The following is a 3,288-nucleotide window of genomic DNA, read 5'->3' as shown; positions in this document are numbered from 1 at the left end:
ATTTTAGATCCACAATTTGTCCTGCATATGCAATGTTCATGGGTGAAAATGGAGCAAATATTAGGGGAAAGGATTATCAAAGACTGAACGAGTTTGAGACCCATGCTTGAGAGGAAGCCCACCCCTGACACTATTAATGACATTCTGAAACACAGCCCTTGGATACAAAACCTGCCCGCAGAGAGTTAGTCTGCCAGGAGTGCTCTCCCTCCTAAGCCCAGAGTCCACAGGTGAGAGCCCACTTTCTCTCCATTGACTGGCCAAGGAGAGACACCCTGAAATGCACAGGGCATGGGAGGCGCAGGGTGGATTAGAATAGGACCCTTCTGGTCTCCATCTGTGGCCATTGCTAGGACGGTCCCACAGCTCTCAGACCCAAAATCTGCCAGGGGAGAGCTGGTCTCCCAGGAGCCCTCTCAGTCCTTAGATCACAGGCACACGGGCCCACAGGAGGGACAACTCCAGTCAGAGACAGCAAGACCAACTAACTTCAGAGATAACCAGATAGTGAGAGGCAAGCACAAAAACCTAAGCAACAGAAAAAAAAAAAAAAGACTACTTGGCATCATCAGAACGCAGTTCTCCCACAACAGCAAATACTGGATATCCGAACACATTGGGAAAGCAAGATTTGGATTTAAAAGCACATCTCATGATGATGATAGAGGTCTTTAAGAAGGATAGAAATAACTCCCTTAAAGAAATAGAGAAGAACACAGGTAAAGAAGTAGAAGCCCTTAAAGAGAAAACACAAAATTACCTTAAAGAATTACAGGAAAATCAACAAAACAGGCAAAGGAATTGAACAAAACCATCTAGGATCTAAAAATGGAAATAGAAACAATAAAGAAATCGTAGAGGGGGAGCTAAAAGCCAGTTGCCAGAATTGCTGACACACCTGAGGGCAGAGGTAAGATCACTACTTCTGCCACAAGGGACTGGCATGGAGCCTTCGGGACACACGAAACCAGGAGCAGTCTGGGAGAAGATTCTTCTGGTTTCTGCCTGCACCCAGAGCTGACCTGGTCCCAGAGTATTCTGTACCCAGACACAGCTGAAAGAAAACAGGTTTACAGGAGTGCTGATATACAGGCTTACAGGAGGGTCAAGCAACTGTCAGAGACAGTAAGACAAGCTAACAACAGAGACAACTTGATGGCAAGAGGCATGTACAGGAACCTAAGTAACAGAAACCAAGACTACATGGCATCATCAGAAGCCAGCTTTTCCACCAAAGCAAATACAATATATACAAACACACTGGAAAAGAAAGATTTGGATTTATAATCACATCTCATGATGATGACAGAGGATTTTAAGAAGAACATAATTAACTCCCTTAAAGAAACACAGGACAACACAAGTAAACAAGTAGAGGCACTAAAAGAGGAAACATAAAAAATCCCTTAAAGAATTATAGGAAAGCACAACCAAACAGGTGAAGGAATTGAACATTAGCATCCAGGATTTAAAAATGGAAATAGAAACAATAAAGAAAGGACTAAAGGAGACAACCTTGGAGATAGAAAACCTAGGGAGGAGATCAGGAGTCATAGATGCAAGTATCACCAACAGAATACAAGAGATAGAAGAGAGAATCTCAGGGGCAGAAGATACCATAGAAAATATAGACACAACTGTCAAAGATAATGTAAAACGCAAGAAGCTCGTAGCCCAAAACATCCAGGAAATCCAGGAAACAATGAGAAGATTAAACTAAAGATAAAAAGTATAAAAGAAAGTAAAGAAGCCCAACTTTAAGGGCCAGTAAATATCTTCAACAATATTATAGAAGAAAACATCCCTAACCTAAAGAAAGAGATGCCCATAAATATACAAGAAGCCTACACAGCTCTAAATACATTGGACCAGAAAAGAAATTCCTCCCATCACATAATAGTCAAAACACCAAATGCACAAAACAAAGAAAGAATATTAAAAGCAATAAAGGAAAAATGTCAAGTAACATGTAAAGGAAGACCTACAAGAATTACACCAGACTTCTCACCAGAGACTATGAAAGTCAGAAGATCCTGGACAGATGTCATACAGACCCTAAGAGAACACAAATGCCAGCCCAGGCTACTATGTCCAGCAAAACTCTCAATTAACATAGATAGAGAAACCAAGATATTCCATGACAAAACCAAATTTACACAATATCATTCTACAAATCCAGCCCTACAAAGGATAATACATGGAAAACTCCAACACAAGGAGGGAAACTACACACTAGAAAAAGCAAGAAAGTAATCTCCTTGCAATTAAACCAAAAGAAGAGAGACACACAAACATAATTCCACCACTAACAATGAAAATAACAGGAAGCAACAATCACTATTCCTTAATATCTCTTAACATCAATGGACTCAATTCCCCAATAAAAGGACATAGACTAACAGACTGGATACGTAAACAGGACCCAGCATTCTGCTGCATACAGGAAACACACCTCAGAGACAAAGACAGACACTACCTCAGAGTAAAAGGCGGGAAAACAGCTTTCCAAGCAAATGGTCCTAAGAAACAAGCTGGAGTAGCCAGTCTAATATCAAATAAAATTGACTTTCAACCAAAGGCCGTGAAAAAAATATAAGAAAGAACACTTCATATTCATCAAAGGAAAAGTCCACCAAGATGAACTCTCAATCCTAAATATGTATGCTCCAAATGCAAGGGCGCCTACATTCATAAAACAAATCACCATATCACCATAAACTTTAATAACAAACCATTAAAAGACCAAGCTATAGAGCATGACAGTGTAAATGTGGGGGTGAGAAAACGATCAAGGTATGCTAAGAAGGGGATCCTGGGAGATCTAAATCTCACTTACATCTGCGTTCATGAGATTGCAGCTAAAGCACATGATGCAGCATGGGTGAGCATTACCACAGGATTATAACACAATGCAATTCAAATTAGTGTTTATTCATTGCACACACAGAAATGTTTCACTGTTTCCAATATTTATTAATTGATTTGTTTATTGATTTACCTACATCCTAATCAAAGCTTCCTCTCCTCTTCTTTGTTACTTTCTATAATTTATTTTCTTATTAATATTATATCTGAATCACCACCTTCTCCCTCCTCTGATTGTGTTATTAAAACAAAGAAAATAAAGTTATCCACCACATAGATGCCTTCATGTTCATTTCTTTAGCTAAGATATAGATCAAACTAGATACCTATCATTGATGGAATGGTCGTAAAAACATGAGAATGCTATTCAATATGTAAAATAATGACGCCTAGTATTATCAGCAAAATGGAAGGAACCATTAA

Source organism: Rattus norvegicus, chromosome 4 (assembly GCF_036323735.1).
Source record: "Rattus norvegicus strain BN/NHsdMcwi chromosome 4, GRCr8, whole genome shotgun sequence".
Lineage (NCBI taxonomy): Eukaryota > Metazoa > Chordata > Mammalia > Rodentia > Muridae > Rattus > Rattus norvegicus.
The sequence above is the reverse complement of the archived record's forward strand: the minus strand, read 5'-3'. Positions refer to the sequence as shown.